The following is a 21,726-nucleotide window of genomic DNA, read 5'->3' on the forward strand; positions in this document are numbered from 1 at the left end:
GAAGGGAGAAGGAGTTATGCTATTAGTTAAGAAACACATAAAATCCAAGGAAGTGAAGCCAGTCGACATCGCTGGATGGTGCACTGTCGAGTCAGTTTGTTGTGACATAAGCTTTGGGAGATCAAAATTTAGAGTAGGAATGTGTTATAGGCCTAATGACTCTGATGAGTATAATAAGGAACTGTACAGGGAAATAGAGTGGGCCAGTACATCAGAGAGTCTTATAATGGGGGATTCTAATTTCCCAGACATTGACTGGAATTTGTGGTTTTAGCATTAGCATTAGCATTAGTAGAGGCATTTGATGCAAGAAAGCAAGCTTATGCAGCATCAGCCAAAAAAAAAAATAAATAAATAAAAAATAACCATTTCCACTTCACCCCTCTGTTCGTTCGAAATGCCTGTCCAGCTGAGCCTTAAACTTATTTAGGCTATCAACTTCCATGACAAGGGATGGAAGTCTATTCCACCAACCAACCACCTGCTGGGTTGGTCACTCACACACTAGCAAGGCTTTTGTGGATTTATTGGATGATTGTTTTCTACATCAATATGTTCGGGAGGCAACTAGAGGGAGTAATACTCTTGATCTGATTATCAGTAGTGATCTTTCATGCATTAAGAATCTGCAGATAAAGGAACCACTAGGTGGCAGTGATCACAGTGTGCTGAAGTGGGATTTACTCAAAGAGGTAACTACCATCAGGGGTAAAGGGAAGGGTTTTTGCTTTCATAAATGCGACTACGGTGGTCTGAGACAGTATTTAAATTCTATACGGTAAGACCAACTGATGATGTTACTAAAAGCAAATTCAAATATGGGAAGCATTCAAAGAATTCAACTTGGAAGCTACTAGGCTTTACATACCAGCTAAGAAATATTGTTCAAGTTTTAGGCCTAAATGGTTGTCAGATAAACTGAGACATATGGTAGAGAAGAAAAATACATATAAATTAATGGGTGACGTGGAAGCTTATTATAGAAATAAGCTGGTCTGTAACCAAGTCACAAAGGAGATTAGGCAGGCAAAGGCAGATTATGAGAAATCTTTGGCAAAGGATGCAAAGAAAAACAGCAAAGAGTTCTTTACCTATGTAAACTCTAGAAGGAAAAGAATGGATCAGATTGGTCCACTGGATATTGATGGTTCAACTGTTGATGATCCTGTTCAGGTGGCTAACAAACTAAATGAGTATTTTGCGTCGACATTCACACATGAGGAGTTATTCAGCGAGGGGAATGTCAGAGGTGAATTGAACTCTGGCAGTGAGCTAGATGATTTTGTAATAGCTGAGAGGAAAGTGGAGGAGAAATTGTTGAAGATAAACATAAAAAAAGGCACCCAGGGCAGATGGGATCTATCCAGTTATATTAAAGGAGGCAGCAAAAGAAGTAAGCAAACCCTTAGCCATAATTATGAGAGCTTCTTTGGACTCTGGAGAGGTACCCATGGACTGGAAATGTGCAAATGTGACCTCAATTCACAAACGAGGATCAAAGGTTGGAGTAAGTAATTACAGACCTATTAATTTAACTTCTGTTCCAGGAAAATTCATGGAGGCACTGGTTAAAGAAGCACTGCAGGATTATCTAGACAACACTTCAGTTATAGATCGGATACAGCATGGTTTTGTTAAGAGAAAGTCTTCCCTTACCAATTTGATTGGATACTATGATGTGGTCACAAAGGAACTGGATGCAAAGAATAACTTTGATATCATATATTTGGATCTTAGAAAGGCTTTTGACACTGGTGCACAAGGAAGACTGCTGCACAAATTGGAGCAGTGTGGCATTCAAGGCAATTTGCTGCTATGGATAAAGGGATGGTTGAGTGGGAATAGACAGAGAGTGGTAATCAATGGTCACTGCTCATCGTGGACTAATGTTATTAGTGGAGTTCTTCAAGGTTCAGTGTTGGGTCCATTGTTGTTTTTTTTTATTTATAAATGATACTGATGACGGTATATCAAGCTTAATGTCCAAGTTTGCAGACGATATGAAGGTTGGAAGGGTTGTTAAGGACACTAATGATAGTACACTGCTGCAACAGGATCTAGAAAAGTTGAGCAGATGGGCTGAGAGGTGGCAAATGAAATTTAACATTGACCCCAGAGTAACGTGTCAACTCTGTACTACACTGACAGTGGTAGAGAACGAAAAGGACCTGGGGGTAATTGTGCAGGCAGATATGAAGTTTTCTGAGCAATGCAGATGGTCTGCAAGAGTAGCTCATGGTGTGTTGTCAATGATATATAGAAATTTTTCTAGCAGGGATAAGGAGTTGATTATCCCCTTGTCAGGCCACACCCTGAGTACTGTATACAGGTCTGGAGGTCTCATCTTAAGAAGGATGTAGAGCTGTTGGAACGAGTACAGAGAAGGGCAACAAGATTAGTCAATGGAACAAAGGGTTGCTCTTATGAAGAAAGGCTTAAGTTTTGCAAATTACCGTGTCTGGAGACTAGGCACCTGCAAGGTGATCTGATTGAGGTCTATAAAACTTTGAATGGTTTGAGCATGCTCAGTGCTGATGGGATTTTTCCTCTTGCTCAGAATAATCACAGTAAAGGGCATAAATTCAAATTGAGGAAAGACAGTTGTAGAATAGATGGGCGAAAGTTTGCCTTTAGCCAGCGAGTAGTTTGTTGATTTAACAGACTTCCATCCTTTTTTGTGGAAGTTGATAGTCTAAATAAATTTAGACAGGTATTTGGAACGAACGGAGGGGTGAAATGGAAAATTTTTTATTTTTTTTTATGGCTGATGCTCATAAGCTTGCTTTCTTGCATCACGTGGCTCTACTAATGCTAATGCTACTTCTAATGCTAGTATGAGTCTTAACCAAAAACTACTGCAAGAAGTGACTGTTTTATTGTTGTGTTCTTGAATCAGAACCGTTTCAATTTTAAACGGTTTGATTGAAACTTACTTGCACTACTTTGAAAGTTGACATTGATCAAAATCTTGAGAAGCAGATTTTATTAAAGTTCATGTTTTTTTCATTCTCCATGTTTTTGAACTCATTCCATTTTGACACAAGAGGCTTCTTCAGTGGCTTCTAAGCATTTATTCTTACATAATATTAATTCCCACTGCTTGCTGTACCGAATCAATTTCACCTCCGTAGCCAGGTGGGCAGGAGCAGCAGTGCATAGCACATGCTTCTTGATTAGACTGGGGTTCGAGCTGTGACCACCAAATACAAAGGATGCCGAAAGGTCAGGGAATGACCACTGCATATCCCCAGAGCAATATGGCCTTAGTTGCTAATGCTCCTAAAAACCAAATAACAACCGAATCAATCTTATTGACCGAGTTAGCATCATTTCCATATATTAGTATGAACTTCCTCTACTGAATCATCTACTTACCTATCAAATAAAAGTTAGTGACTGAGTTAAAATCATTAATGCCATTTAGGAAGTGACGTTGCTTGCGTCATTTAAAATCTAGGAGCCACCTAATAGGAAGTGGCGCCAATTACTTCATTTCCATAAAAAAATTACATTTCCATTACTGTAAGAAAATTCTGTTACCAATCGATTTTATTCTGGTGCCGCCATAGATGTTTTCACATCAGAAAGCGTGGTAGCATCCAAGATTACCTCCTTGAATGCTTCCCATTTAGAATTTGCTGTAACATCATCAGTTAGTCCCACTGTATAGAATTTAGATTTCATCTCTTCTTTGGCAGGATTACAGTTAAGTCTTCTGATGTCAATGGTTCTGCAAGTCATGTCATTGAAATTATTTTTGCAGGGATGAAAGCCTTTATTCCAAACTCCACCCTAAAATCTTATCCTTTATCTAAACCTTAATTTTAAGGCTATTCAAGGTAAGAATGTTGCATATCCAATTGGCTTGGATCCAAGTCTTAAGTTTCGTTTTCTGCCTACACCAAAGCTTTCAACAATTGTAAAGCAATTATTAAACAGTCCAAATAGATTTTGAAGGGTAAGAGTAGAAAATTTGCTTCTTGTACAAATGGTAGTCAAGCATTTTGGTCCCTTACCAAAACTATTGTCTGCAACTTTTGCTCCTCTCTACTCCCTTCTCTGTTAAAACCCGATGATTCTGTTGCCACCTCAGCTAAAGCCAACCTGCAAGCATCCTACTTTTAACTCTTGTATTGATGATCTCTAAACTATCTGCTATCATTCCCACTACATTCCATTCAATACTTCCTTTGGTCTTCCATCAAAAGGATTTAAGAATTTTGTTGTCTTCTATTAAAAGAATATTAGAATTCTTAACCTTGATAACAAGAAAGCACCAGGTCCTGATGCTTTCTTGTCGACATGGGAGGCTTCTTTGGTGGCCTCCCATGCCTCAGAGCTTATTTCTATTATTTTTTGTTCTGCTTGGAAATTTGCTCAAATCCAGCCAAACAGGATGACAAATCCCTCCCATTGAATAATCACCCCATTTCATCATCTGCTCAGTGTTAACCAATATGGATTCAGTCATTGTAGATCCACTGATGATATACTGGCTTGTGTTACCCATCTATGGAAAAATTCAATAGAAAACTTTGTGAAACTCAAGCGGTTGCTCTTGACACTTCAAAGAGCCTCTGATCATGTATGCATAAACGTCCTCTAAATAAGCTTCTGTCTTATGGTTTTGGTGCTGACTGCTCAGAGCAGGTGATGCTAGATGGCTGTCTTCACCACCACCACTACTGGTGTTTCCCAAGGTTTGGTACTCTCTCTCCCACCCTTTTCCTCTTGTACATTAATGACCAACTCTCATTGACCAGAAATCCTATCCACATTTTTGCCGATGATAGCTCATTGCATTCCACCTTCCAGTTTGAGAAACTTTGCCCTGCACAAACAACTTCAACTTGTCAAATATCCACTACCAATTCCTTAAATTGCTGATATCCAGTAAATCTTCAGTGGGGCAAGATAACTTTTTTTTAGTTAATTTTAATCCATCTAAAACTCAGTCCTGTTGTATCTCACAAAAAGGATTCTTCTGTTAGCATTAGCATTAGTTTTAGCATTAACATTAATAGAGGCACATGATGCAAGAAAGTGAGCTTATATAGCATCAGCCAAAAAAAAAAAAAAAAAAAACCCTTCCCATTTCACTAATCCATTCATTCCAAATGTTTGTCTAGTTCTACCTTGAATTTATTTAAGCTATCAACTTCCACAACAACAGATGGAACTCTGTTCCAGCAATCAACTACCTACTGGCTAAAGGCAAACTTCTGCACATCTATTCTACAACTTTCTTTCCTCAGTTTGAATCTGTGCCCCCTCGGGTTTGTAATCTGAGCAAGAGGAAGAATCCCATCAGCATTAAGCCTGCTCAATTCATTCAAGACCATATACACCTCAATCAGATCACCTCACAGGTGACTAGTCTCCAGAAGCTGAAATTTGCAGAACTTAAGCCTTTCTTCATAAGAGCACCCCTTTGCTCCCTTCACCAGTCTTGTTGCCCTTCTCTATACTCGTTCTAGCAACTCTACATCCTTCTAAAATGAGGCTTCCAGACCTATACCCAGTACTCAAGGTGTGGCCTGACAATTGCCTTATACAAGGGGATAATCACCTCCTTATCCCTGCTCGCAAAATTCCTGTTTATCATTGACAAGACCCATGACCTACCCTGGCAGCTTGCCTGCACTGCTCAGAAAACTTCATATCTGACTGCACAATTACTCCAAGGTCTCTTTCATTCTCCCCTACCCTGAGTGTAACACCACATAGTTGGTAGATTTCTCTGGGGTTACTGCTACCCATATGAAGTACTTTGCATTTGTCAATGTTAAACTTCAGTTGCCACTTCTCAGCCCATTTACCCAACTTTTCCAGATCCTGTTGAAGTAGCATACTGTCATTACTGTTATTAACAACCCTGCAAACCTTTGTATCATCTGAAAACTTTGACATTAAGCTTGATATACCTTCATCAATATCATTGACAAATATACAAAACAGCAATGGGCTGTTTTGTATAAATTGATAAATTTATCAATTTATATAAATTTATAAATTTATCAATATATATTTATCAATTTACCATTGATAAATATACAAAACAACAACTGAACCCTGAGAGACACCACTAATAACATTAGTCCACGTAGAGCAGTACCCATTGACCACTACTCTCTGTCTTCTCCCACTCAACCATCCTTTTATCCATTGTAGAAACTTGCCCTTAATGCCATACTGCTCCAATTTGTACAATAGTCTTCCATGTGCAACAGTATGAAAAGCTTTCCTGAAATCCAAGTATATGATATCAAAATTATTTTTTGTATCCAGTTCCTTTATGACCATTGAATACCATAGTATTCAATGAAACTTACCCTTGACAAACTCATGCTGTGTCTGAATTATTACTGCAGTCTTGTCTAAACGATCCTGCAATGCCTCTTTAAGCAGTGACTCCATTATTTTCCCTGTAACAGAAGTCAAACTAACAGGTCTGTAATTACTTGTGTCACCCTTTGATCCTCCTTTGTGAATTGGAGATACATTTGTTCATCTCCAGTCTGTGGGGACTTCCCCTGAGTCCAAGGATGCTCTCATAATTTTGGCTAAGGGTTTGCCTACTTCATTTTGCTGCATCCTTTAATATAACTGGATAGATCCCATCCACCCCAGGTGCCTTTCGTATGTTTAACTTCAAGAATTTCTCCTCCACTTTCCTCTCACTTATTACAAAATCATTTAATTCCCTGTTCGAGTTTGATAAACATCTGGCCCTCTCCTCCTTGAATAACTCCTCATGTGTGAATGTAGATGCAAAATACTTATTTAGTTTGGCAGCTATCTGAGAATGATCATCTACAGTGAAACAATTGATATCGGGTGGACCAATCTGATTCATCCCCTTCCTTTTAGTGTTTATATAAGTGAAGAAGTCTTTGCTGTTTTTCTTTGCATCCTTTGCCAAAGATTTTTCATGCCTTTGCTTGCCTAACTTCCTTTGTGACTTGATTACAGACTAGCTTGTATCCACCTTAGGCTTCTGTGTCGCCTGACAATTTATGTGCATCCCATTCTTTTTTCTTCTCTGCCACAAGTCTCATTAGTTCACCTGACATTGCAAGAAAGCAAGCTTATATAGCATCAGCAAAAAAAAAAAACGTTCACATTTCGCCCATCCAGTCACTCTAAATGTTTGTCTAGTTCTGCCTTAAATCTATTTAAGCTATCAATTTCCACAACAACAGTTGGAAGTCTATTCCAGCAATCAACTAACTGCTGGCTAAAGGCAAACTTCTGCACATCTATTCTACAACTGTCTTTCCTCGATTTGAATCTATCTCTGCCCCCTCAGGTTCTTAGTCTGAGCAAGCAGAAGTATCCCATTAGCAATGAGCCTGCTCAAACCATTCAAGGCCTTATACACATCAATCAGATCACTCTCAGGTGCATAGAGTCCAGATGCTGCAACTTGCAGAACTTAAGCCTTTCTTCGTAAGTCGCCCCTTTCTTCCTCTCACCAACCTTGTTGCCCTTCTCTGTACTCATTCTAGAAATTCTACATCCTTCCTAAATTGATGTCTCCAGACCTGTATGCAGTACTTTAGGTGTGGCTTTATATAAAAGGATAACCACCTCCTTTTCTCTGCTAGAAAAATTCCTATGTATCATTGACAAAACTCTATGACCTGCTCTGGCAGCCCATCTGCACTGCTCAGAGAACATATCTGACTGCACAATTACTCCCAGGTATTTTTCATTCACCACCTCCCTGAGTGTTGTACCCTATGCTGTTCTTATGCTTACCTTCAACAACACTCATATTTCTAGACAAGATCACATCTCTGTTAGGGATTAACCTGACTTCTAATCTCTTTCTTGGAATAAAGCACATCACATATATTACTCTGCATCTAAAAAACTGAGTTTTCTCTTTCACTCTCGGCATTATTTTTCTTCTAAACAGCTATACACACTTCGTACAAATCTCAAATCTGCCCCATAGAATACTGTTCCCAGATCAGTGACAGCACCCCTATAATCTCTCTCAGGCTTGTAGACTCCATTCAAAATAGGACAGTTAGGTTAATTAATGACCCACCTCCACTCTTTCTTATAGACGTTCTGCTTCTGCAGCATGCCTTTTCTATAGATAGTCCTATGGGGACTGTTCTTCTAAATTGGCTTCAATAATCCTCCCCCCCTCTCTCTCTCTCTCAAAAACTGTTATCAGAGTGACAGTGTGATCATCAAATAGGACAAGTCAGAGTCGGAGTGCCTTCTTTCATAGTTCTTATCACAAATTGCTGGAGTAACACAGTTTTTAGTGTTAGTATAAGTAATGGCCATTTGGTGCATGGGAGCCTAAGGCTTATGCTGCAACTGCCAAAAAAAAAAATAAAATAATAAATATATATTTTCTTTTCTCTTATTATTTATTTATATATATATATAAGTAATGTGTGGTTTGTAAAATATATAAAGTGTCTTTGAGGATTTATTTATATCCTTTTGCTTCCTTTACTGCTGCACTGCGCGTTTTGGAGCATTAGACATACGATAACTTTTGATATTTTCCTTTCTCTGCATATTTTGCTTCTTAACAGTTGTATATTACTACTATATATATATATATATATATATATATATAAATAAATAAATAATAAGAGAAAAGGAAATAGACAACATATGCATTTCCCTTCTCCAGTAGATAACTATCCAACTGACCTTTGAATTTCCCCAAACTGTCAGCCTCTACCACCCATGTAGTTAACTTATTCCAGTAATTTATAACTTGCTGGCTAAAATAAAACTTCCTGCAATCCAGTGTAAACATCTCTCCCTGTAACTTGAATTTATGGCCTCTATTTTCCTCTATTTGAAACAAAACTAGCATGCAAGTTCCATTTTGAAGTTTTAATATTTTTCATTAATTTAAATCTGCTTATTTCTTTAAAGAATGGCATCATGACTACTGTGCTCTCCAGATCTTAGCCCGAGTAGCCGGTTGTAAGCCACCATAATATCATTCTTTGTACCTGTATCTATAAAGTTGGGAATCGGGGGAAGGAAGTGTGTGGTTTCACAAAACATTCACAATTCAACATTCACATTCAAGAGCTAAACATCTGCAGTTCATTACAACTGCAATGAAGCAGGAGGAACTTCAATTTAAGTTGATTTTATTTGTTTATCTAATTTTTTTTTTTTTTTTTTTTTTGCACTTTCAAGGAGAGAATTGAAGTTGTCTCCATTATTATCTAGATTAGTCAGGGTACCACTGTTATGAATACCACAAAATCACTGTAAAATTCACTGTACTAGACATTGAATTGGCAGAAGGTGTAGTAGTAGTGTGTGTGTGTGTGTGAATGTGAGTGAGATCACTATCATAAATGGAAATCTGTAGAAATAACAAGGAAGAAAACATTATATAAGCAAAAGAAAGCAAGGAATAAATTTTCTCCCTCTCACAGTCATAGGAACAGAATTTTTATTATAGTACTTCCTGTTTTATTAATTTAAATATAAATTGTTTGCTCTCCTTAAGATTTGATTTAGAAAACTGAATCTTTCCTATTGCCAGTGCTGTATTACGTCACAAACTAATTGAGCAGTTATCCACAGAACCAATCTTACAGGGGCACCAGAAGCTGAAGAGCAAGGGAAGGATTTTTTCTGCAAAACCTTTCGCAGATTTCTCGAATATGAAAAGGGATGCCAAAATAATCCTTCTGCCCAGGGTGCGGAATATTAGTCCGGCCCTGCCTACTATTACTTAAAATGTTTAAAACAGTGTTTCCCAAATGGGATTCCATGAAGTAGAAGTGAGGGTTCTGCCAAAAGGGGGGGAAAAAAAACTCCATTAGAATCGCATCCCAAGACTTAAAAAGAATTTAATGTTTCTCAAAATGAATTAGATGTTATAATAATTTTAATTTAAGAAATCACAGCATGTTCATTTGTTAATAAAATGAAATTATATTAATATTAGCAGAGACATATGATGCAAGAAAGCAAGCTTATACAAGCATTGTTTCTCCCATCCATTCACCCCAAAACTTTGTCTAGTTCTTCCTTGAATTTATTTAAGCTATCAACTTCCACAACAATAGATGGAAGTTTGTTCCAGCAATCAACCACCCGTTGGCTAAAGGCAAATTTCCACACATCTATTCTACAACTGTCGCTCCTCAATTTGAATTAATGCCACCTCAGGTTCATAATCTGAGCAAGAGGAAGAATCCCATCAGCATTGAGCCTGCTCAAACCATTCAAGGCCTTGTACACCTCAATCAGGTCACCTCATAGATGCCTGGTCTCCAGACGTTGCATTTGCAGGACCTTTTTGTTCCCCTCACCAATCTTGTTTCCCTTTTCTGTACTCATTCTAGCAACTCTACATCCATCCTAAAATGAGACCTCCAGACCTGTACATGGTACTCAAGGCATGGCCTGACCATTGCCTTATACAAAGGGATAATCACCTCCCTTTCCCTACTAGCAAAATTGCTGTATGTCATTGACAAGACCCCCATGACCCGCTTTGGTAGCTCTATCTGCACTGCTCAGAAAACAATATGTATGTATGTATATAATTTGAAATGATAGACATAATACTGTTTAAATAAGATAAAAAGAATACACTTGTAAGTGCTGTACTATGCTGTACCAATTGCATGTGCATTATCAGTACACCGCAAATGGGCAGTCTATAGTGGATGGGACATTGATCATTATATCTGGAGATCAGTATTTAAGGAATTATTGGTGGATTCTGTAATTTTTTTTGAAGATTATGTAAGGGTATTACATAATCTAATTAATTTTGGAATTAAATTGGGAAAGACACAAACAAATTAAATTGAGAAAGACTAGTCTAAAAGATACCAAATAGTTATGGCAAGGTTAGAATATTCATATAATCAATTGTTTTGGCAGTTATTTTTACAACTGCTAGCCTTTCTATAATATTGAAATTCTATAACATTCTAAATGCAAAACTAAAATTCTGACTTGGCATTTAAAATTAATATGCTTTATAAATAAATATACATTTTTTATACTTTTAAATTAAAATTTTTCTGTTATTGCTTTCTTAGGACATATATTGGAAAACCAATACTTTATGATCCAAGCCTTTCTTCTGACGAATTAGCACAAAAGGTCAGTTCTGATGTTTTGACTGCTGGAAACTTCATACTGTTGTTTGTATTTAAAAGTGATATGTATTGAAATATATTCCTCTAAATAAAAATTACTTTTTTTTTTTTTTTTTTATATTGGAGGCAAAGTAATCCATTAAAGGTAAAGTTTTAAGCAATCAGAAACATTCAAAATACAAATTAAATAATGTATCATTATATTTACCATTCAAGCTTTCAAGCTATAGACACTGTTCTGACTAAGGTGAGTCATTAGTTGGAATTTTAATAAACACAAAACATAACACTTTTAATCAATGATTAAGAAAAATGTTCCTCCTATGCAGTATTTCCTGGAGATGTAATACTTCCAGGAAATCTGTATATATTTTAAACAAAGGACCAAAGTGTGAAGAAAATACCATCCTTTCAAGATATATAACATATACAGAGACATCAGCATCCAAGATCCATTCTGTTATATAAAGTTTCAGATACATTGAAACTTCAATTTTATGTTATGGAAGAAACTGAACACAAAACCCAAGAAAACAAAATTAAGGAAATAAATCTGCATGGAAATAATTCTATAACATTCTAAATGTAAGAAAGTAATTCATGCATGGGTTGAAGACAACAAAGCCAGATGATACTTGTTGATGTTACATGAACTTTTTAGATTATAATTTTTGGAAAATGCATGTGAAGGAAAGTTGTTCCAGAAAACTGAAGTAGAAAGGATGAACGAGGAAAAGTTTATTATGTGTTATTGGAGTTGGACAGTGAATGGATGTTGACTGCTTGTGGCAAATGTTCAGATATGGATTCCAAAAAAGCAGGAAAATTACTGATGCCAATTGAGATGCACAGCGCCCATTAAAATATCTACAAAAAAGGCACACAGCAGAAACTGAGACAGGGAGCAGAGAGGGAAATTGTCAGATGGTCATTAACTATCCTGACTTTCCTCTTTTGAATGGAGTAAAAATGCTTGAGAGGTCATAGAGGCATCATCCCAGATGTGGGAACAACATTTTCAGATTTTTACTGGGCAAGTAGTTGCTTAGAAGAAAAGTAACTAGAGAATAAAAAAGAAAAAGAAAAAGCTCATTTTTGTTTTTTTGATGCAGAGAAAATAATATTTTGGATGTGCTTATACCATCAGGGATTACAGGTCATGAAAATCAAAAATAGAGATTTGTGTTACTCTCTAGAAATTGTTTGTGGGCTTTGTGGCACAAGGGCCATAATGCAGCTCTGTCTAGAAATCTGAGTGTCAAAGACTAATAGGAGAAAATTATTATTATTATTTTTTTTTTGTCAGAATTAGGACAAGGCTAAGTTTTAGAAAGAGTCAAGTTAACTAAGTTTTCTTTGCTCTATTGTAGAATTATTTGTAGATCAGCATTTAAGGAATTATTGGTGGATATTTCAGAAGTTGAGGCTGTTTGTGCACAATTTTACAATTTTTTTCTGAAACTGGGAGGTGGAATGTGGTATGCTATCATCAGCAAAGCTAATTAGGCAGGATTTCTAGTCATTGCAAATATTGATCACTAACACAAAAGAGGGAAAACAGTGGGAGAATGAACTGAACCTTCAGGAACACCAGCATATAGTAAGATAAAGTCCCATATACCATCACTCCCAGAGAGAGAGAGAGCATTCAAAGAGAAAACTGTATACTCAACTGCATGAAACAGTCAGTGGGCTGTAAAGTAGGCGTCTATTTAAAAGATTTTCTGCTAATCACAATTAAGAGCCTTACAAATGCCAAGATTAACTGCTTCGGTTTCAAATTTTTCTGCTGAATTTGTCCAAAGATCAGTAACAGAAACCAATATATCACCAGTGGATCGATATTATGAATTCATATTGGCAATGACTGAGCAGATGGAAGGTTGAGATAGATCAAGAGATAACAGTTGATGGATTTCTCCATTACTTTGGGAAGTGTAGAGATAAGTGCAAAGAGAGGGATCTGTCACCCTTTTTTGTTTTGGAATATAAGCAAATTTATATATATATAAAAATAGATATGAGCAAATTTAGAAACAGAAAGCAAAACACCAGTGGAATAGGCAAGTTTAAAAGGGAGACAAAGAACAGAAAGTAAGCAGAAGAGCACACATTTTGAAAAAAAAAGGTGAAGAAATAGCATCAAGACCTCAAGCTTTCTAAGCATCAAGATTTTTCAGAATCCTTCTAGCATTCTTCTGCAGAAAAGACCATGGGAGGAAATGAATGGAATGTACTGAGTATGATAGAGGTGGTTTACCAAAGTCATCAATAACAAGAGTAAGAAGAAAAAGAGGATGCTAGTAAGTCAGTTTTATATTTAGCTGAGAATGCACTAGAAGCATAAAATTGTAGCAGTGGTGGGAGTATCAATGGATAGAAGTTGTGGCCAATTACTTTCACAAAAGAATAGAATGCTCTACTAACCATATGGAAAATAAGCAAGTTTTCTTCTCTTAGCCTGTTCAAGATCCAATTTGAACTGATCAATAAATTTTTAACAAGTTGTAAGCTTTAGTGCAGATAGAAAATAAAGATGGAGATTTGGATACAAGCCAATTGCAATATGGGAAAGGATAAAGAAAGCAACATGAGAACCATGGGGAACTTCAGGAAAACTTACCAGGCAAACTCGTTTCCCACTACCGCAGTTTCTCACAGCAGTCTCAGTAAACAGATGGTGCGTGTTATTGGTAGTGACAGTAGAAGTCAATAATGATATATTGATTAGTTTTTTCTCATTATTAAAAGCAGATTATTGGAGTTCATGAGTGTAATGCCTTCGCGGCTGAAATTTACTTATGGGTACACTCTCCAACTGCCTCAGTCTTAGGGTGTTTATCTGCCCCTTCCCACTGTTTTAAAATAAGAAAACAACTTCTACAGATGGTGTGCATTATCGGTAGTGGCAGAAGAAGTTAGTTTCCTATCAAGAAAAAACAGTGGGGAGGAGGGATAAATGCCGTAAGACTGAGGCAGTCTGGAGGGTGTACCCATAAGTAAATTTCAGCCCACTCACGAACTCCAATAATCTGCTTTTAATAATGAGAAAAAAACTAATCAATACATCATTATCGACTTCTACTGCCACTACTGATAACATGCACCATCTCTTTACCAAGAATGCAGGGAGAAACTGTGGGAAACGAGTTTGCCCGGTAAGTTAAGCAAAGTTTCCTGTGGTTCTCGTGTTGGCTTTCTTTGCTTTAGCCACAATATGCTATGTTCTTGTCTTGAACAGCCTTGGCAAATTTATTAGAAAACCAAGCTTTAGATAAGGTACAAAATTTTAGGATGGAATGCAGAAAAAAGGATTTTATCCCGAGAAGGATAATTTCACTGACATCACAACAGCAAAAATTCAGGTCAGAATATTTAAAACAGAATAAACAGAACAAGAAAACAATAATAGAAATCATGCATCCCATTTTGTGTTCCTGTAATGCCAAACAACACAAGGCTGAGAATAGCCATTGGGGAGAAGCTCTGTGGGAGAAGAGACTATCAAGTTGTGATCTGAAATACCCAGAGAACACCATTAATACAGACCCTATACTTGGAACAGTTGTTGGTAAGAAAATCATCTAGGGTGTTGAGTATTTGGTTAGGATTGTCTGGAATTCTGGTAAGCAAATGAACAAGCTAAATGAGGGGAATTACTAATTGCAAAAGCCTAGGTATCTCAACTAGTTGGTCCATATAACTAGAAAAGTGAAGCTAGCTGTGAATACTAAAATCAAAGAAAACAACCTCACTATTAGGAAAGTTAGATTGGAGAAAGTAGAGTTTCACAGATAGGAAACCAAAGAGTTCAGAGTGACATTAGGAGACAGAGAGGCAACATATAAATTTGATAGAATGGAGAAGAGATTTTAAGCCAGATGATATTGAAAAGAGGAGAGCTCAAATTAGAAAGTCTCTGACAAGAAATATCAGTGATCATATGTACAAATACTGTCTTTGAAGTGAAAGAAATTATGGAGTGAATAATTAGGGCATCTGACAAGGCTGAATCAACCAATAATTGAGACTTTCAGAAAAAGTGGGGATTGGCAGATTTTAGGTAGAAATGGACAGCACTGAGATTGAAACTGAGACCACAGATATTTGTGAAATGAATGAGGAAGTTTTTGGGAGTTTTAGACCTTTTCACAGATAAGTTTGTTCTATTAGTTTGACTATTCCTGATGCATTCTGTAGCTAAAGTAAAAGCAGAGGAGGGAAACATGAATTAATGAAATTTTTTGATATGGTGTACACAGAGCAAGAATATATACACAGTTCCTTGACATAACATTGCCTTCATAATGCCCCTGCATACACACTACTCTGAGTTGGTGCGCCTCTGTAGCCAGGTGGGAAGGAGCAGCAGTGCGTAGCACACGCTTCTTGATTAGACCAGGGTTCGAGCCCGTCACCACCAAATACGGAGGATGCGGAAAGGTCAGGGAATGACCACTACATATCCCAGAGCAATATGGCCTTAGTTGCTAATGCTCCTAAAAACCAAATAACAACAACAACAACTCTGAGTTGTTGTTTCTACCAGTCACTAGCTATCAGAGTAGAGGTTGTGAGATTATTATACACTAGCTAATCCACTTGCTTTCTACAGTCACCAGTAGGTTCAGCCCTGAAGACACCATTTTAGAAATTAACACCCTTGAAATGTAAGGAATATTGATCTCACCACATTGCTTGTCATAACATCAAAAGACATCACTCATATTACATGATAGAAGAGATTGAGGTTGCCATAGCTTTTCTTTGGAGAACTAAGAATGGGTTCACCATCTGCAATCTCCATTAAACAAATTGATATAGTGTTGCACCAAATGAGTTTGCCTAGTGACACAGATGGGCAGAATTCTTCTGTGTAATATGGATGCCACACCTCAAGCTACTTATGTTGTTTCACACCTGGACGATCATGTCCAGTATACTTAGTACAGTTTTTCTGAGTACATCTCTCCCTAGAAGTGAGGAGATATACCAAGGTTAATAACAATCCCACTGTTGCAAACGTGCAACAGTGGGATTGTTATTAACTTAACTGTTAATAACAGTTAGGTTAGTAACAATCTAACTGTTGCATCTAACTGTTGCAAAATAACTGAACTTTACTTAAATTTGCTTAAATTTTAACTTAAATTTTAACTCACAAATGGACCAGAATATCAGTTTCATCAGCATTTTAGACAGCCGGGTAGGAAGCCTTTTAAAGTCTGACATAGGGAAAAGGAAGTTGGTGACAAATCTCAAGAACCAAGGATATGAACCAATGATGTGTGCATATCTTAAATATACCAGGAGAGCAAGCAAAAGTATTTGGATACATAACAGATTAGCATTAGCAAGGGCACATGATGCAAGAAAGCAAGCTTATATAGCATCATCCAAAAAAAAAAAAAAAAATCTAATTTAACCCATTCACTCACTCCAAATATTTGTCTATTTCTGACTTGAATCTGTTTAAGCTATCAACTTCTACAATGACAGATGGAAGTTTGTTCCAGCAATCAACCACCCACTGGCTAAAGGCAAACTTCCGCACATCTATCCTGCAACTGTATTTCCTCAATTTGAATTTATGCCCTCTCAGGCAATTATTCTAAGCAAGAGGAAGAATCCCATCAGCATTGAGCATACTCAAACCATTCATGGCTTTATACACTTCAATCAGATCACCTCGCAAGTGCCTAGTCTCCAGACACTGTAATTTGCAAAACTTAAGCCTTTCTTCATAAGAGCATCCCTTTGTTCCATTCACTAATCTTGTTGCCCTTCTCTGTACTCATTCCAACAGCTCTACATCCTTCTTAAAATGAGGCCTCCAGACCTGTATACAGTACTCAAGGTATGACCTGACCATTGCCTTATACAAGGGGATATCACCTCTTTATACCTGCTAGAAAAATTCCTGTATATCATTGACAAGACACAATGAGCTACTCTTGCAGACCATCTGCACTGTTCAGAAAATTTCATATCTGCCTGCACAATTACCCCCAGGTCCTTTTCACTCTCTACCACTGTCAGTGTATTACCACACAGTTGATACGTTATTCTGGGGTTACTGCTTCCCATATGCAGTACTTTACATTTGTCATTGTTAAACTTCAGTTGCCGCCTCTCAGCCCATCTGCTCAACTTTTCTAGATCCTGTTCCAGCAGTGTACTGTCATTAGTGTCATTAACAATCCTGCCAACCTTTGTATTGTCTGCAAATTTGGACATTAAGCCTGATATACCATCATCAATATCATTAATGAATACAGAAAACAATGGTGGACCCAACACTGAACCCTGTGGGACTACACTAATAACATTAGTCCATGAAGAGCAGCTAATGTTATTAGTGGAAGACAGAGATTGGTAATCATTCCACGAATGATTACCACTCTCTGTCTTCTGCCACTCAACCATCCCTTTATTCACAGCAGCAATTTTCCTCCAATGCAACACTGCTCCAATTTGTGCAACAGTATCAAAAGCCTTTCTAAATTCAAATATATGATATCAAAATTATTCTTTGCATCTAGTTCCTTTGTGACAACATCATAGTATCCAATCAAATTGGTCAGACAAAATTTCCCCTTAACAAACCCATGCTGTGTCCGAGCTATAACTGAAGTCTTGTCTAGATGACTCCATTAATTTCTTTGGTTGATGCAAAAAAGTTTTCAAATCAGTATTACTTATTAGAATAGGAAAAACAAATGCAATAAACCTCTCGATACACACTTCTTCTAATTATATACTTAGAAGTGTATCGAGAGGAAAACACATATTGAGATAAAAACTTTTCAATAAATATAAATTTCACAAGGTAAAACAGTGTATTTTTATTTTAATATTCATTAAAAGAAAATTCTGTATAAACTTTATTCCTTATATCATAATATTTTCTCTCTCTCTCTCTCTCTCTCTCTCTTTTTTTTTTTTTTTCATGAAACCCCCAAGCACAAGTATTAGGACCTACAGTACTTAGTACCACGCATGGGCTGAAGGTTGAGAAGATGAAAGAAGATATTTGCTAATATCATATTTAAATTTTTATGGATTGTAATTTTCAGGAAATACATACGAAGGATAGTTGTTCCAGAAAATGGAAGCTGATGGAATAAATGAGGAAGAAGAAAAGTTCGTTCTGTGAATCTGAAATTGGACAGTTAAAAGCTGTAGCAAATGTCTGACTGATTTGGAAGAGAAGCCAATTCAGAAACCAATTCAGCAGAACAGTGCCCATGGAAGTATCTATAGGAAAGGCATGCAGCAGAAACAGAACAGGCGAAGGTAAAGAAAGCCAACACGAGAAACTTCGGGAAACTTTTAGCAGTCAAATGCTTTTCCCAGTACCACAGCTTCTGTCTGCATTCTCGGTAAATAGATGGGGTGTTATCGGTAATGGCAGTAGAAGTTGAAAACAATGTATTTATTAGTTTTTTGTCATTATTAAAAGCACATTATTGGAGTTCATGAGTATAATGCCTTTGTGGCTGAAATTTACTTATAGGTACACCCTCTAGACTGCCTCAGTCTTAGGGTGTCTATCCCCTCTTTCCGCTGTTTTAACCCGATAGGAAAACAACTTCTACTGCAACTACCAGTAACACACACACCATCTGTAGAAGTCGTTTTTGTATCGGGTTAAAACAGCAGGTGGGGGGGGATAAACACCCTAAGACTGAGGCAGTCTGGAGGATGAACCCATAAATAAATTTCAGCCCACTCATGAACTCCAATAATCTGCTTATAATAATAAGAAAAAACTAATCATTACATCATTATCGACTTCTAGTGCCACTACCAATAACACGCATCATCTGTTTACCAAGAATGCAGGGAGAAGCTGCTGTACCGGGAAACACTTTTGACTGATAAGTTTCCCGTGGTTCTTGTGTTGGCTTTCTTTACCTTAGCCTTAGAACATCTATGAGACAGAGAGATGGTTTATTAATTAACCTAACTACCCTCTTTTGAATGGAGTCAAAGTCTGGGAGAGGTTTTGGGGCACCGCACCAGATGTGGGAACAATATTCAACAGTAGAGCAGATCTGAGATTTGTACAGAGTGAGCAGCTATTTGGAAGAAAATAGTAATGCTGAGAGTAAAAGAGAAAACCCAGTTGTTGAAATGCAGAGGAATAAATATTTGTGATGTGCCAAGAGAGACTAGAAATATCAGGTTAATCCTAATAGAGATGTGATCTTGTCTAGAAACCCCCACGTGTCAAACATAAGTATAAGAATCCTTTTTTGTGAGATATAAAATAGGGCTGATTTCAGGACTAAAATTAACTAAGTTATCTTTGCCCTACATACTGGAGATCAGTATGTAAGGAATTGATAGTGGATAAGTGAGAAGTTGGAGTAGTGCAGTGCAAGGATTTTCAAACTGGAAGGTGGAATGCAATGTGCTATATTTAGCAAAACTGTGAATGGGATTTCTGGTCAATGGAAGAAGGTTATTAATATATACAAGAGGAAAAGAGTGGGAGAAATAAATAAACTTTCGAGAACACTGGCATTGGTGGAGAAATTAGAACAAGAGAGGTCTAACATTTGCAGTAAACAGCATATGTTTTGCTTTGTACATGGTACACTCTGAATACCACCATAAAACAGTAGTACGGAATTTTTTATGCAGTAATAGAAAAGTTGATGTAACTGTCAAGATTTCATTTCCAAAATTCAAAAACTGGTCAAGCTTCAGAGTTGCTGGATTTTAAAGTTTGAGATCTTATTTATTTTACTTCTTTCCTTAAAATCTTTGTTGTAATAATATTGTACTATAATTTAAATATTAAGAAAAGCATTTTCTCTGCTAGAATATAAAGCAGAACATTCTCCTTAATTTGAATTTAAAAAGGAAATGTCTCATTGAGTTGCTGAAGGTAAAAAAGTTCATAAGAACAAGCTTTCAGTTTATAAATCAGGAAATTACTGTGTTATATATGAACTGAATATATTCAGCTCACTTGAATATATTATTATCCCTCACATATTCTTAACCTTCATATATTCAGTGATGAAGGATAAGAATAACTGGGGAAAAGAGGGCATGTTTCTTAATGACTTTACTACTAAATATAGATATATATATATATCTTACCTTTCAAAATTATAAAAAACTAATAATACTCCTACTAAAGGGACTTAGGGCTGAAAACCTCACACTGCAGGGGAAATTTACTAGATGAACAAGTTAGTGCAAAGCATCATTTTAGTTCTAGTAAATAAAAGTAGGTGAAATGGTATCATTTTTGTTACATCTCAAGTATTCACGGTAGTGATATTGCACTGCCTTGAATACCATATTACTTCATAACTGGGTTGTCACTCTTGTATCACCATGTTACCTATCCACCCGCCAATGAGAAGCAAAAAAGCTTCGAAACGGTGCATCTGAGTGGTGGTATCTGCCAAGAATAAGTAAGTTAGTCTTCTCTACTGGCAAAGTGTTGCTTATTTCAGATAGTGCAATATCACGACAACAAGTATCGCACTATTGTGAAGGCATTCACAATATCAGATGTAGCAAAAATGATGCCATCCTACTTCGGTAATTTACTACAAACTAAAATTATGCTTTGCACTAACTTGTTCATCTAATACTCCTAGTAGAATTTATTTTTCTCAATCTTGATGACAATTACTCTTTTTAACTCTGTTTTTTACTTAAGATTTTAATGTTTGAGTTTCTTAATTTCTTTTCTAGAAGTGCTATACCTAAGTTTTTGTTTTCTTTCTTTCTTTAGACAATATATGCAGTGGAGAAGCTTATTACAAAATATCAACAATGTCCTGGAAGTTTTTTCAGAGCAACTATGGAAAGACTAGTCGATAAAACCAAAACAAAGTGCCCATAATGAATAATCTGCCATTAAAAATATTGTGTTTTTTTATATCCCTTATCATTCTTAACTATCGCTGAAACACAGGAGAAACAAAACATTTCTGTACATTAGTCTGATATTACTGTAACTTTAAAAATTACATTTTACATGTTGTATACAAAATAAATTTTGATACTATAGTTCTTTTTCTTATCTCTGAAATCATTTTCTTTTACAGAATTTTGACCTCCCTCTCTCTCTCTCTCTCTCTCTCTCTCCCTCTCCCCTCTTCCCCCCTAATTCAAATTTTGATTTTTAACAGCAGCTCACATCACAGTCAAATATTTCTTTTAGAAGTGAGTGTGTGTATTCACATGCTGATTTGTATGTTACAGGGCCTATTACTCTGCCTGAGATAGTTAACTACAGACTTGACTAAAGAAAGCTCTAGAAATTCCTCTTAGACTCTCCAAACAAACAGCAGACAGTGACGTTTCATGAAGAACTTCTACCCTCCTAAGTACAGAAAATTTTAAGGTGCAGTATAGCCGAAGCTGCTCTTGTGCCATTAAACCCAACCCCAAACAACAACAACAGGCAAACTTATTTAAGTTGCTTTGCCATACATTGCTATTTTTGTCTTCTGATTTCCTTAAACAATTCTGGCTCACTGGACAACTATCACCACTATTGCTACGCTGTTTCATCTTTCTATGTTAGAATTCTTTATATATATATAAAATAGTTTTCCTGTCTTAATATTATTTAATT

General features: G+C 36.6%; 1 protein-coding gene across 2 annotated transcripts in view; it reads left to right on the plus strand.

Annotated features, from left to right (window-relative positions):
- LOC150081136 (DGAT1/2-independent enzyme synthesizing storage lipids-like) overlaps nucleotides 1–21,074 on the plus strand; it is a 199,629-nt gene extending 178,555 nt beyond the window's left edge. For both annotated transcript variants that reach the window (XM_090380602.1, XM_090380603.1), the window contains 2 exons: nucleotides 11,058–11,121; nucleotides 20,878–21,074. The gene's annotated coding sequence lies outside the window, so the exon portion shown is untranslated. The remainder of the gene's footprint in view (nucleotides 1–11,057; nucleotides 11,122–20,877) is intronic.
- The last annotated feature ends 652 nt before the right edge of the window (nucleotides 21,075–21,726 follow it).

This window comes from Mastigoproctus giganteus, chromosome 9, assembly GCF_048544385.1.
Source record: "Mastigoproctus giganteus isolate SK-2022 chromosome 9, ASM4854438v1, whole genome shotgun sequence".
Classification (NCBI taxonomy): Eukaryota; Metazoa; Arthropoda; class Arachnida; order Uropygi; family Thelyphonidae; genus Mastigoproctus; species Mastigoproctus giganteus.